This window comes from Eubalaena glacialis, chromosome 14 (genome assembly GCF_028564815.1).
Source record: "Eubalaena glacialis isolate mEubGla1 chromosome 14, mEubGla1.1.hap2.+ XY, whole genome shotgun sequence".
Taxonomy (NCBI): domain Eukaryota; kingdom Metazoa; phylum Chordata; class Mammalia; order Artiodactyla; family Balaenidae; genus Eubalaena; species Eubalaena glacialis.
In genome coordinates, this window is record NC_083729.1 from 65,614,681 (window position 1) to 65,629,251 (window position 14,571).

The 14,571-nt window shown below is 40.1% G+C and overlaps 1 protein-coding gene across 1 annotated transcript in view; it reads left to right on the plus strand.

Annotated features, from left to right (window-relative positions):
• The window catches only part of POLE4 (DNA polymerase epsilon 4, accessory subunit), a 105,427-nt gene that overhangs the window by 89,059 nt on the left and 1,797 nt on the right, over positions 1 to 14,571 (plus strand). The window lies entirely within an intron of this gene.

The window sequence follows — 14,571 nt, forward strand, 5'->3', positions numbered from 1 at the left end:
TTTTTAAGGAACCTCCATACTGTTCTCCATATTCGCTGTATCAATTTACATTCCCACCAACAGTGCAAGAGTGTTCCCTTTTCTCCACACCCTCTCCAGCATTTGTTGTTTGTAGATTTTTTGATGATGGCCATTCTGACCGGTGTGAGATGATATGTCATTGTAGTTTTGATCTGCATTTCTCTAATGATTAATGCTGTTGAGCATTCTTTCATGTGTTTGTTGGCAATCTGTATATCTTCTTTGGAGAAATGTCTATTTAGATCTTCTGCCCATTTTTGGATTGGGTTGTTTGTTTTCTTGATATTGAGCTGCATGTGCTGCTCGTAAATTTGGAGATTAATCCTTTGTCAGTTGCTTCATTTGCAAATATTTTCTCTCATTCTGAGGGTTGTCTTTTTGTCTTGTTTATGGTTTCCTTTGCTGTGCAAAAGCTTTTAAGTTTCATTAGGTCCCATTTGTTTATTTGTGTTTTTATTTCCATTTCTCTAGGAGGTGGGTCAAAAAGGATCTTGCTGTGATTTATGTCATAGAGTGTTCTGCCTATGTTTTCCTCTAAGAGTTTGATAGTGTCTGGCCTTACATTTAGGTCTTTAATACATTTTGAGTTTACTTTTGTGTATGGTGTTAGGGAGTGTTCTAAATTCATTCTATTACATGTAGCTGTCCAGTTTTCCCAGCACCACTTATTGAAGAGACGGTCTTATCTCCATTGTATATTCTTGCCTCCTTTATCAAAGATAAGGTGACCATATGTGCGTGGGTTTATCTCTGGGCTTTCTATACTGTTCCATTGATCTATATTTCTGTTTTTGTGCCAGTACCATACTGTCTTATTTACTGTAGCTTTGTAGTATAGTCTGAAGACAGGGAGCCTGATTCCTCCAGCTCTGTTTTTCTGTCTCAAGATTGTTTTGGCTATTCGGGGTCTTTTGTGTTTCCATATAAATTGTGAAATTTTTTGTTCTAGTTCTGTGAAAAATGCCAGTGGTAGTTTGATAGGGATTGCATTGAATCTGTAGATTGCTTTGGGTAGTAGAGTCAATTTCACAATCTTGATTCTTCCAATCCAAGAACATGGTATATCTATCCATCTATTTGTATCATCTTTAACTTCTTTCATCACTGTCTTATAATTTTCTGCATACAGGTCTTTTGTCTCCTTAGGTCGCTATATTCCTAGATATTTTATTCTTTTTGTTGCAGTGGTAAATGGGGGTGTTTCCTTAATTTCTCTTTCAGATTTTTCATCATTAGTGTACACGAATGCAAGAGATTTCTGTGCATTAATTTTGTATCCTGCTACATTACCAAATTCATTGATCAGCTCTAGTAATTTACTGGTAGCAACTTTAGGATTCTCTATGTATAGTATCATGTCATCTGCAAACAGTGACAGCTTTACTTCTTCTTTTCTGATTTGGATTCCTTTTATTTCTTGTTCTTCTCTAATTGCTATGGCTAAAACATCCAAAGCTATGTTGTATAATAGTAGTGAGAGTGGGCAACCTTGTCTTGTTCCTGATCTTAGTGGAAATGATTTCAGTTTTTCACCACTGAGGACTATGTTGGCTGTGGGTTTGTCATATATGGCCTTTATTATGTTGAGGAAAGTTCCCTCTATGCCTACTTTCTGGAGGGTTTTCATCATAAATGGGTGTTGAATCATGTTGAAAGCTTTCTCTGCATCTATTGAGATGATCATATGGTTTTTCTCCTTCAGTTTGCTAATATGGTGTATCACGTTGATTGATTTGCGTATATTGAAGAATCCTTGCATTCCTGGGATAAACCCCACTTGATCATGGTGTATGATCCTTTTAATGTGCTGTTGGATTCTGTTTGCTAGTATTTTGTTGAGGATTTTTGCATGTATGTTCATCAGTGATATTGACCTGTAGTTTTCTTTCTTTGTGACATCTTTTTCTGGTTTTGGTATCAGGGTGATGGTGGCCTCGTGAGAAGGATAGGTGTTAGCTCTTCTCTAAATGATTGATAGAATTCACCTGTGAAGCCATCCTATCCTCGGCTTTTGTTTGTTGGAATATTTTTAATCACAGTTTCAATTTCAGTCCTTGTGATTGGTCTCTTCATATTTTCTATTTCTTCCTGGTTCAGTCTCGGCAGGTTGTGCATTTCTAAGAATTTGTCCATTTCTTTTAGATTGTCCATTTTATTGGCATATAGTTGCTTGAAGTAATCTCTCATGATCCTTTGTAGTTCTGCAGTGTCAGTTTTTACTTCTCCTTTTCATTTCTAATTCTGTTGACTTAAGTCTTCTCCCCTTTTTTCTTGATGAGTCTGGCTAATGGTTTATCAATTTTGTTTATCTTCTCAAAGAAAAAGCTTTTAGTTTTATTGATCTTTGCTATCGTTTCCTTCATTTCTTTTTCATTTATTTGTGATCTGATCTTTATGACTTCTTTCCTTCTGCTAACTTTGGGGTTTTTTTGTTCTTCTTTCTCTAATTGTTTAGGTGTAAGGTTAGGTTGTTTATTTCAGATGTTTCTTGTTTCTTAAGGTAGGATTGTATTGCTATAAACTTCCCTCTTAGAACTGCTTTTGCTGCAACCCATAGGTTTTGGGTCGTTGTGTTTGTGTTGTCATTTGTTTCTAGGTATTTTTTGATTTCCTCTTTGATTTTTCAGTGAATTCTTGGTTATTAAGTAGTGTATTTTTTAGCCTCCATGTGTTTGTATTTTTTTTTATATGCAGGTTCTTATTAGTCATCAATTTTATACACATCAGTGTATACAGTCAATCCCAATCACCCAATTCATCACACCACCACCCGCCACGGCTTTCCCCCCTTGGTGTCCATACGTTTGTTCTCTATGTCTGTGTTTCAATTTCTGCCCTGCAAACCGTTCAATGGTACCATTTCTCTAGGTTCCACTTATATGCGTTAATATACGATATTTGTTTTCCTCTTTCTGACTTACCTCACTCTGTATGACAGTCTCTAGATCCATCCACATCTCTACAAATGACCCAATTTCGTTCCTTTTTATGGCTGAGTAATATTCCATTGTATATATGTACCACATCTTCTTTATCCATTTGTCTGTCAATAGGCATTTAGGTTGCTTCCATGACCTGGCTATTGTAAATAGTGCTGCAATGAACATTGGGGTGCATGTGTCTTTTTGAATTATGGTTTTCTCTGGACATATGCCCAGGAGTGGGATTGCTGGATCATATGGTAATTCTCTTTTTAGTATTTTAAGGAACCTCCATAGTGTTCTCCATAGTGGTTGTATCAATTTACATTCCCACCAACAGTGCAGGAGGGTTCCTTTTTCTGCACACCCTCTCCAGCTTTTGTTGTTTGCCGATTTTCTGATGATGCCCATTTTACCTGGTGAGAGGTGATACCTCATTGTTGTTTTGATTTGCATTTCTGTAATAATTAGTGATGTTGAGCAGCTTTTCATGTGCTTCTTGGCCATCTATATGTCTTCTGTGGAGAAATGTCTATTTAGGTCTTCTGCCCATTTTTGGATTGGGTTGTTTGTTTCTTTAATATTGAGCTGCCTGAGCTGTTTATATATTTTGGAGATTAATCCTTTGCCCATTGATTCATTTGCAAATAGTTTCTCCCATTCTGAGGGTTGTCTTTTCGTCTTGTTTATGGTTTCCTTTGCTGTGCAAAAGCTTTTAAGTTTAATTAGGTCCCATTTGTTTATTTTTGTTTTTATTTCCATTACTCTAGGAGGTGGATCAAAAAAGATCTTCCTGTGATTTATGTCAAAGTGTGTTCTTCCTGTGTTTTCCTCTAAGAGTTTTATAGTGTCCGGTCTTACATTTAGGTCGCTAATCGATTTTGAGTTTATTTTTGTGTATGGTGTTAGGGAGAGTTCTAATTTCATTCTTTTACATGTTGTTGTCTAGTGTTCCCATCAACACTCTTTGAAGACACTGTCTTTTCCCATTGTATATCCTTGCCTCCTTTGTCATAGATTAGTTGACCATATGTCCGTGGGTTTATCTCTGGGCTTTTTATCTTGTTCCATTGATCTATGTTTCTGTTTTTGTGCCAGTACCATATTGCCTTGATTACTGTAGCTTTGTAGTATAGTCTGAAGTCAGGGAGTCTGATTCTTCCAGCTCTTTTTTTTTTCCCCTCAAGACTGCTTTGGCTATTAGGCGTCTTTTGTGTCTCCATGCAAATTTTAAGATTTTTTGTTCTAGTTCCGTAAAAAATGCCGTTGGTAATTAGATAGGGATTGCATTGAATCTGTAGATTGCTTCGGGTAGTATAGTCATTGTCACAGTATTGATTCTTCCATTCCAAGAACATGGTATATCTCTCCATCTGTTGGTATCATCTTTAGTTTCTTTTATCAGTGTCTTATAGTTTTCTGCACACAGGTCTTTTGTCTCCCTAGGTAGGTTTATTCCTACGTATTTTATTCTTTTTGCTGCAGTGGTAAATGGGAGTGTTTCCTTAATTTCTGTTTCAGATTTTTCATCATTAGTGTATAGGAATGCAAGAGATTCTGTGCATTAACTCTGTATCTGGCAGCTTTACCAAATTCATTGATTAGCTCTAGTAGTTTTCTGGTGGCATTTTTAGGATTCTCTATGTACAGTATCATGTCATCTGCAAACAGTGACAGTTTTACTTCTTCTTTTCTAATTTGTATTCTTTTTATTTCTTTTTATTCTGTGATTGCCGTGGCTAGGACTTCCAAAACTATGTTGAATAATAGTGGTGAGAGTGGACATCCTTCTCTTCTTCCTGATCTTAGAGGAAATGGTTTCAGTTTTTCACCATTGAGAATGATGTTTGCTGTGGGTTTGTCATATATGGCCTTTCTTATGTTGAGTTAGGTTCCCTCTATGCACACTTTCTGGAGAGTTTTTATATAAATAGGTGTTGAATTTTGTCAAAAGCTTTTTCTGCATGTATTGAGATGATCATGTGGTTTTATTCTTCAATTTGTTAATATGGTGTATCATATTGATTGATTTGCACATATTGAGGAATCCTTGCATCCCTGGGATAAATCTCACTTGATCATGGTGTATGATCCTTTTAATGTGTTCTTGGAGTCTGTTTACTTGTATTTTGTTGAGGATTTTTGCATCTATATTCATCAGTGATATTGGTCTGTAATTTTCTTTTTTTCTAGTTTCTTTGTCTGGTTTTGGTATCAGGGTGATGGTGGCCTCATAGAATGAATTTGGGAGTGTTCCTTCCTCTGCAAAGTTTTGGAAGAGTTTGAGAAGGATGGGTGTTAGCTCTTCTCTAAATGTTTGATAGAATTCACCTGTGAAGCCATCTGGTCCTGGAGTTTTGTTTGTTGGAAGATTTTAATCACAGTTTCAATTTCAGTACTTGTGATTGGTCTGTTCATATTTTCTATTTCTTCCTGGTTCAGTCTTGGAAGGTTATACCTTTCTAAGAATTTGTCCATTTCTTCCAGATTGTCCATTTTATTGGCATAGAGTTGCTTGTAGTAGGCTCTTAGGATGCTTTGTATTTCCACGGTGTCTGTTGTAACTTCTCCTTTTTCATTTCTAATTTTATTGATTTGAGTCCTCTCCCTCTTTTTCTTGATAAGTCAGGCTAATGGTTAATCAATTTTGTTCTTCTTCTCAAAGAACCAGCTTTTAGTTTTATTGATCTTTGCTATTGCTTTCTTTGTTTCTATTTCATTTATTTCTGCTCTGATCTTTATGATTTCTTTCCTTCTGCTAACTTTGGGTTTTGTTTGTTCTTCTTTCTCTAGTTCCTTTAGGTGTAAGGTTAGATTGTTTATTTTAGATTTTTCTTGTTTCTTGAGGTAGGCTTGTATAGCTATAAACATCCCCTTAGAACTGCTCTTGCTGTATCCCATAGGTTTTGGATAGCCGTGTTTTCATTGTCATTTGGTTCTAGGTATTTTTTGATTTCCTCTTTGATTTCTTCAGTGATCTCTTGGTTATTTATTAACGTATTGTTTAGCCTCCATGTGTTTGTGTTTTTTACGTTTTTTCCCCTGTAATTCATTTCTAATCTCATAGCATTGTGGTCAGAAAAGATGCTGGATATGATTTCAATTTTCTTAAATTTACTGAGGCTTGATTTGTGACCCAAGATGTGATCTATCCTGGAGAATGTTCCATGCGCACTGGAGAAGAAAGTGTAATCTGCTCTTTTTGGATGGAATGTCCTATAAATATCAATTAAATCTATCTGGTCTATTGTGTCATTTAAAGCTTCTGTTTCCTTATTTATTTTCATTTTGGATGATCTGTCCATTGGTGTAAGTGAGGTGTTAAGGTCCCCCACTATTATTGTGTTACTGTCGATTTCCTGTTTATAGCTGTTAGCAGTTGCCTTATGTATTGAGGTGCTCCTATGTTGGGTGCATATATATTTTTAATTGTTATATCTTCTTCTTGGATTGATCCCTTGATCATTATGTAGTGTCCTTCTTTGTCTCTTGTAACATTCTTTATTTTAAAGTCTATTTTATCTGATATGAGTATTGCTACTCCAGCTTTCTTTTGATTTCCATTTGCATGGAGTATCATTTTCCATCCCCTCACTTTCAGTCTGTATGTGTCCCTAGGTCTGAATTGGGTCTCTTTTAGACAGCACATATATGGGTCTTGTTTTTGTATCCATTAAGCAAGTCTGTGTCTTTTGGTTGGAGCATTTATTCCATTCCCGCTTAAGGCAATTATCGACATGTTCGTTCCTATGACCATTTTCTTAATTGTTTTGGGTTTGTTTCTGTCGGTCCTTTTCTTCTCTTTTGCACTTAGAGAAGTTCCTTTAGCATTTGTTGTAGAGCTGGCTTGATGGTGCTGCATTCTCTTAGCTTTTGCTTTTCTGTAAAGCTTTTGATTTCTCCATTGTATCTGAATCAGATCCTTGCCAGGTAGAGTAATCTTCGTTGTAGGTTCTTCCCTTTCATCACTTAAAGTACATCTTGCCACTCTCTTCTGGCTTGTAGAGTTTCTGCTGAGAAATCAGCTGTTAACCTTATGGGAGTTCCCTTGTATGTTATTTGTCATTTTTCCCTTGCTGCTTTCAATAATTTTTCTTTGTCTTTAATTTTTGCCAATTTGAGTACTTTGTGTCTCAGTGTGTTTCTCCTTGGGTTTATCCTGTATGGGACTCTCTGCACTTCCTGGACCTGGGTGGCTATTTCCTTTCCCATGTTAAGGAAGTTTTCAAATATAATCTCTTCAAATATTTTTGCTGTTCCTTTCTCTGTCTTCTCCTTCTGGGACCCCTATAATGCGAATGTTGTTGCGTTTAATGTTGTCCCAGAGGTCTCTTAGGCTGTCTTCATTTCTTTTTATTCTTTTTTTTTATTCTGCTCTGCAGCAGTGAATTCTACCATTCTGTCTTCCAGGTCACTTATCCATTCTTCTGCCTCAGTTATTCTGCTATTGATTCCTTCTAGTGTAGTTTTCATTTCAGTTATTGTATTGTTCGTCTCTGTTTGTTTGTTCTTTAAATCTTCTAGGTCTTTTAAGACGTTTCTTGCATCTTCTCAGTCTTTACCTCCATTCTTTTTACAAGGTCCTGGATCATCTTCACTACCATTATTATGAATTCTTTTTCTCGAAGGTTGCCTATCTCTACTTCATTTTGTTGTTTTTCTGGGGTTTTATCTTGTTGCTTCATCTGGAACATAGCCCTCTGCCTTTTCATCTTGTCTATCTTTCTGTGAATGTGTTTTTTGTTCCACAGGCTGCAGGATTGTAGTTCTTCTTGTTTCTGCTGTCTGCCCTCTGGTGGATGAGGCTATGTAAGAGGCTTGTGCAAGTTTCCTAATGGGAGGGACTGGTGGTGGGTATAGCTGACTGTTGCTCTGGTGGACAGAGCTCAGTAAAACTTTAATCTGCTTGACTGCTGATGGGTCGGGCTAGGTTCCCTCCCTGTTCGTTGTTTGCCTGAGGCAACCCAACACTGAAGCCTACCTGGGCTCTTTTGTTGGGCTAATGACAGACTCTGGGAGGGCTCACGCCAAGGGGTACTTCCCAGAACTTCTGCTGCCAGTGTCCTTGTCCCCACAGTGAGCCACAGCGCCCCCCCCCCCCGCCTATGCAGGAAACCCTCGAACACTAGCAGGTTGGTGTTGTTCAGTCTCCCCTTGGGTCACTGCTCCTTCCCCTGGGTCCCGATGCACACACTACTTTGTGTGTGCCCTCCAAGAGTGGAGTCTCTATTTCCCCCAGTCCTGTCGAAGTCCTGCAATCAAATTCCACTAGGCTTCAAAGTCTGTTTCTCAAGAAATTCCTCCTCCCTTTGCCGGACCCCCAGGTTTGGAAGCCTGACGTGGGGCTCAGAACCTTCACTGCAGTGGGTGGACTTCTGTGGTATAAGTGTTCTCCAGTCTGAGAGTCACCCAACCAGCAGTTTTGGGATTTGATTTTACTGTGATTGCACCCCTCCTACAATCTCATTGTGCCTTCTCCTTTGTCTTTGGATGTGGGGTATCTTTTCTGGTGAGTTCCAGTGTCTTCCTGTTGATGATTGTCCAGCAGCTAGTTGTGATTCTGGTGTTCTTGCAAGAGGGAGTGAGAGCACGTCCTTCTACTCCACCATCTTGCTTCGTGTTTGTATTTTTTACAGATTTTTTCCTGTAATTGATATCTAGTCTCATAGCGTTATGGTCAGAAAAGTTACTTGATATGATATCAATTTTCTTAAATTTACCAAGGCTTGATTTTTGACTCAAGATATGATCTATCCTGGAGAATGTTCCATGAGCACTTTATAAGAATGTGTATTCTGTTGTTTTTGGATGGAATGTCCTATAAATATCAATTAAGTCCATCTTGTTTAATGTAAAGCTTGTGTTTCCTTATTTATTTTCATTTTAGATTATCTGTCCATTGGTGAAAGTGGGGTGTTAAAGTCCCCTACTATGATTGTGTTACTGTCAATTTCCCCTTTTATGGCTGTTAATAGTTGCTTTATGTATTGAGGTGCTCCTATGTTGGGTGCATAAATATTTACAATTGTTATATCTTCTTCTTGGATCGATCCCTTGATCATTATGTAGTGTCCTTCTTTGTCTCTTGGGATAGTCTTTGTTTTAAAGTCTATTTTGTCTGATATGAGAATTGCTACTCCATCTTTCTTTTGATTTCCATTTGCATGGAATATCTTTTTTCCATCCCCTCACTTTCATTCTGTATGTGTTCCTAGGTCTGAAGTGGGTCTCTTGTAGACAGCATATATATGGGTCTTGTTTTTGTATCCATTCAGCCAGTCTATGTCCTTTGGTTGGAGCATTTATTCCCTTTACATTTAAAGTAATTATCAATATATACGTTCCTATTACCAGTTTCTTAATTGCTTTGGGTTTGTTATTGTAGGTGTTTTCCTTCTCTTGGGTTTGCTGCCTAGAGAAGTTCCTTTAACATTTGTTGTAAAGCTGGTTTGGTGGTGCTGAATTCTCTTAGCTTTGCTTGTCTGTAAAGGTTTTTATTTCTCCGTCAAATCTGAATGAGATCCTTGCTGGGTAGAGTAATCTTGGTTGTAGCTTTTTCTCCTTCATCACTTTAAATATGTCCTGCCACTCCCTTCTGGCTTGCAGAGTTTCTGCTGAAAGATCAGCTGTTAACCTTATGGGGATTCCCTTGTGTGTTATTTGTTCTTTTTCCCTTGCTGCTTTTAATATTTTTTCTTTGTATTTAATTTTTCATAGTTTGATTAATATGTGTCTTTGCATGTTTCTCCTTGTATTTATCCTGTATGGGACTCTCTGTGCTTCCTGGACTTGATTAACTATTTCCTTTCCCATATTAAAGAAGTTTTCAACTATAATCTCTTCAAATATTTTCTTAGTCCCTTTCTTTTTCTCTTCTTCTTCTGGGACCCCTATCATTCGAATGTTGGTGCATTTAATGTTGTCCCAGAGGTCTCTGAGACTGTCCTCAATTCTTTTCATTCTTTTTTCTTTATTCTGCTCTGCAGTAGTTATTTCCACTATTTTATCTTCCAGTTCACTTATCCATTCTTCTGCCTCAGTTATTCTGCTATTGATCCTTTGTAGAGAATTTTTAATTTCATTTACTGTGTTGTTCACCACTGTTTGTTTGCTCTTTAGTTCTTCTAGGTCCTTGTTAAACGTTTCTTGTATTTTCTCCATTCTATTTCCAAGATTTTGGATCATCTTTACTATCATTATTCTGAATTCTGTTTCAGGTAGACTGCCTAGTTCCTCCTCATTTGCTAGGTCTGGTGGGTTTTTGCCTTGCTCCTTCATCTGCTGTGTGTTTCTCTGTCTTCTCATTTTGCTTAACTTACTGTGTTTGGGGTCTCCTTTCCACAGGCTGCAGGTTCATAGTTCCCGTTGTTTTTGGTGTCTGTCCCCAGTTGCTAAGGTTGGTTCAGTGGGTTGTGTAGGCTTCCTGGTGGAGGGGACTAGTGCCCGTGTTCTGGTGGATGAGGCTGGATCTTGTCTTTCTGGTGGGCAGGTCTACATCTGGTGGTGTGTTTTGGGTTGTCTGTGGCCTTATTATGATTTTAGGCAGCCTCTCTGCTAATGGATGGAGTTGTGTTCCTGTCTTGCTAGTTGTTTGGCATAGGGTGTCCAGCATTGTAGCTTGCTGGTCGTTGAGTGCAGCTGGGAAGTCTCTTGTGGACCAGTGTCCTGAGCTTGGCTCTCCCACCTCAGACGCACAGCACTGACACCTGGCTGGATCACCAAGAGCCTGTCCTGCACACGGCTCAGAATAAAAGGGAGAAAAAACGAAAGAAGAAAGAAAGAAAAAGATAAAGTAAGGTAAAATAAAATAAAATAAAGTTATTAAAATAAAAAATAAAAAATAATTATTAAAAAAAGTTTTTTAAGTAATAAAAAAGAAAGAAAGAAGAGAGCAACAAAACCAAAAAACAAATCCACCAATGATAACAAGTGCTAAAAACTATACAAAAACAAAAGAAAACAAAAGAAAAAAACGGATAGACGGATCCCTAGGACAAATGGTAAAAGCAAAGCTATACAGACAAAATCACACACAGAAGCATACACATACACACTCACAAAAAGAGAAAAGGGTAAAAAAATATATATATATAGTTGCTCCCAAAGTCCACCTCCTCAATTTGAGATGATTCTTTGTCTATTCATGTATTCCAGAGATGCAGGGTACATCAAGTTGATTGTGGAGATTTAACCCGCTGCTCCTGAGGCTGCTGGGAGAAATTTCCCTTTCTCTTCTTTGTTCGCAGAGCTCCTGGGGTTCAGCTTTGGATTTGGACCTGCCTCTGCATATAGGTAGCTTGAGGGCGTCTGTTCTTCACTCAGACAGGACGGGGTTAAAGGAGCAGCTGCTTCGGGGGCTCTGGCTCACTCAGGCCGGGGGTGGCAGTGGTATGGAATGCGGGGAGAGCCTGTGGCGGCAGAGGCAGGCGTAACGTTGCACCAGCCTGAGGCATGCCGTGTGTTCTCCCAGGGAAGTTGTCCCTGGATCATGGGAGCCTGGCAGTGGTGGGCTGCACAGGCTCCCAGCAGGGGAAGTGTGGATAGTGACCTGTGCTTGCACACAGGCTTCTTGGTGGCTACAGCAGCCACCTTAGCGTCTCATGCCCGTCTCTGTGGTCCGTGCTGATAGCTGCGGCTCGCGACCATCTCTGGAGCTCCTTTAAGCGGTGCTCTTAATCCCCTCTTTTCACGCACCAGGAAACAATGAGGCAAGAAAAAGTCTCTTGCCTCTTTGGCAGCTCCAGACTTTTTCCTGGACTCCCTCCCAGCTAGCTGTGGTGCACTAGTCCCCTTCAGGCTGTGTTCACGCAGCCAACCCCAGTCCTCTCCCTGGGATCCGACCGAAGCCCGAGCCTCAGCTCCCAGTACAACCAGTCCCGGTGGGCGATCAGACAAACCTCCTGGGCTGGTGAGTGCTGGCCAGCATCGATCCTCTGTGCGGGAATCTCTCCACTTTGCCCTCTGCACCCCTGTTGCTGTGCTTTCCTCTGTGGCTCCGAAGCTTCCCCCCTCCGCCACCCGCAGTCTCTGCCCACGAAGGGGCTTCCTAGTGTGTGGAAACCTTTCTTCCTTCACAGCTCCCTCCCACTCGTGCAGGTCCCGTCCCTATTCTTTGTCTCTGTTTTTTCTTTTGCCCTACCCAGGTACGTGGGGAGTTTCTTGCCTTTTGGGAGGTCTGAGTTCTTCTGCCAACGTTCAGTGGGTGTTCTGTAGGAGTTGTTCCACATGTAGATGTATTTCTGATGTATTTGTGGGGAGGAAGGTGATCTCCAGTCTTACTCTTCCACCATCTTGAAGCTCCTCCCCCAAGCTTGTTATTTTTTAAAGAGAGGGGCTTGCATGGTATCTCTGAGTGGGCTGCTGAGATGCCATGTCACCTACTCTGCTTATCCGTGTGGTCATAATTCTCCACTGTTCTTCACTCCCATTGTGACGACTCCCACTGGAACATTAGGATCAACACAATGGTATTCTGGAGTTGGCAGAATGCCCACCATGGTTAGGGATGTGGGATCTTCAGATCAGAGAGGAGAGAAGGATAATGACATGAGGAGTCCATGGTGGAGTCCCATGATTGGCTCCCATAATCAGATCGGGAGCTTCTCTGGTGGGAACAGAGGTGATTGTATGTATGATGAGTACAATTGTATGAGAAGTCCCCATTTTCACGTCCACATATTCTAATGTGTGTCTTCTTACTTTGAATCTATAACCCAAACACCCAGGCACAGGAAAGTCATGCTCATGGCATTGGCTCCTGGGACACATTAAAGTGGCATCGCCACCTGCTGGCAGAGGGCATTTGGCTTTAGTGTTGGATACTTCATTCATTTCAATCCGTAACCTATGCCTTTTTATAGAGTCCTCCAGAGGGCAGCCGAAAGCAGTCCTGTGGTCCAAAAGTGGAACCTGGAGAGAGGTGAGGGTAGAGGTAGTGGTGGTCAGATTCAACTGAGACTACTGAGGGACTGCGTTTTGATTTGGGAGGATTTAAACTCAACAATAAACCCAACTGAATAATCAACAATTGAAAGAGGGTTAAAGAATTTGGAACTTCACAACCTAAAAAAGTAAGGATGTCCATCTGATATGAGAAAACTTAGGAGTTTGTGGAAGTCATTCAATGAGACAGGAAAACATTTTCTGTGAGTGATTGTATGTGCGTTGCCACTGAGAAAAACATTGGGCTTAAGATTTTGTTGTCTTTCGACAACATTTGGTGTGGTAAAACATCAAGAGTTCTTTCCAGCATCTCTACTTTGACATTCCTCCCACTGGGCTGTGGTGAACCTCTGTCTACCCCTCTGGACTGTAAGTTTTTTGAGGGCAGGGACCATGTGCTATTGAAATTTATATTTCCAATCCCCCACAGTGTGCCTGCTACATCATGACAAATATTCAGTGGATGAAGTTGAATTATCAGCTGTCAAGTCCTTATAGGTATAAAATAAGCAGAAAAGTGCTGCCTCTCTTTTTGAGATAGTGTTCGGGTTGTCCCCAAATTTCTGAGGTCAACCCAGAATCATGTTCATAATCATCCATAACAGCATCTCTTTTTGACTATCTGGACCAGCCTAGGTGGCTGCCATGTTTCAGGAATAGTTATTGTCCCTTAGGACACTTCTGCCAAAACAGGTACTCCTCCAGGCTGTGGTTATGGAACAAGAGGGCAATGGGCATGGGTCAATGAGTCAGAAAAGGGCAGAGGAGCACAGCCAAATTCAGAATGAGCTTTCTGGGCAGTGAGCATGCACTGCCTGGCCGCTTCATGCACTAACATTCTTCTTTAAATTCATGTATTGGCATGGGTAGGAGATGACAGCACTGGAACCTGGCATCCCTCTAGAGTCTGCTGTTCTCCCAGCCCAGCCTAGTGGCTGGATCTCTTGTTTCAGCTGCTTCTTTTAAGTGTTGGCACTAATTCAGGAGTCCTGCTCTGAAAGTCCTCTTAATTTCAGAAAATGGGTGAGTGGGAGGTGAGGTTAGGGGGTGAAAGAAAAGAGTGGGTGAGTGAGTACATGAAGTGGGCAAGAGGGTACTTGAGATAGGAAAAGAGAATTTGTTAGGGATGGTGGGTTTTCACTATTACACCAAATACGTTCTTTATTAAAATGTGTACTAAGAAGCCATCCAGAATAGTGGGATTAAAACCTAGAGATTTCAGCAGGGAGTATGTTAGGAGGAGAGGGTTTCTAGGAATGAAAATAATGTTGGACTAAAGAGTGGAGTACAAAAGGATACTGGACATAAAAAGAAGAGGAAAGAGACAAAGGACATGTGAACACAATGCAGAGGACTTGGGTTTGAATCTGTCTGTGTGAAAATCTCTGAAGCTCGTGGAATAGATGCTGCTAACATGCCAGCAGACAGTGGCGGAGCAAGGGTAGCACCCCCGGTGGGGCTCATGTCATTGCTGATACACTTTTTCACTTGTTTCTAATTAGCAGCCTTTTCTCCTTGCTAGCTGCACTGCTTGAGAAAGAAGCCAGAACCAAAGGTTGAATTTTATGTTGAATTTGGTGTTCATGAGCTGTGCCCTTCCATGCCTCATTCCACTTCCTCCCTGTTTTCCTAATTGGTAAAGATAAATGAGAGTGTCTCAGAACATTGCCTGTGGAGGTCAGGAAAG